Source organism: Vigna radiata, chromosome 2, assembly GCF_000741045.1.
Source record: "Vigna radiata var. radiata cultivar VC1973A chromosome 2, Vradiata_ver6, whole genome shotgun sequence".
NCBI lineage: Eukaryota > Viridiplantae > Streptophyta > Magnoliopsida > Fabales > Fabaceae > Vigna > Vigna radiata.
Genome location: NC_028352.1, coordinates 4,480,523 through 4,481,280, shown reverse-complemented (window position 1 = coordinate 4,481,280; position 758 = coordinate 4,480,523).

Genomic DNA, 758 nt, shown 5'->3' with positions numbered 1-758 from the left:
AGTCTAACAATAAATATAATTTTTTTTTCAATTTTGGATAAAATAACTTAAGTATAAATAAATGGATTTTTCAAAGGCTATTTACTTGGATGTTTTAATAAAAACTTATTAGATAAATATTTAAATGGGTACTTAAATATTATTATGTTGAATAATAGATTTCTAAAAAATTTCATATATTTAGATTGGGTGTTGTTCCCTCCACCACCACGTGTGTTTTCTACACCTCTCTAATTTTTTTAATTTCAAAATTACCCTTTTTATTTTTAACATCTACTTTTTTTTTTCTACTTTTATGTCAAAACCCTTACACCTCCCTCTCATTCATTCACAAACAACCACAGTCCTACCCCCATCCCCACTCTCACTTTCTCTCCTTCTCTCCACATCAGTTTCTTCATTGTCAACTAGAAGAAAAATCTACTCTTCCAATACTCTTTCTCTCCTTCTACCTCTTTATTTCACTGGCCACACATGCATCTCTTTATGCTAACAGTTCNTCATCCTTTGACTCCCATATGTTCTTCCACTTCCCCTCATTCTTCTTTTCATTTTACTCACTCTATTTTCTTCACGCACAACCATCCACCTATTCGGAAATCAAAATTTTCATGAGAGCTGAAAAACCAAGCAAAAACTCAAAGTGTGGAAGGGAAATTTCAGAAGTGACATTGGCAACAATATAAGATTAAGAACTAAAGTAAGATTTTTAACATACCCAGTAATTGAAACGATAGAAGAATAGTGATTACTAGCTC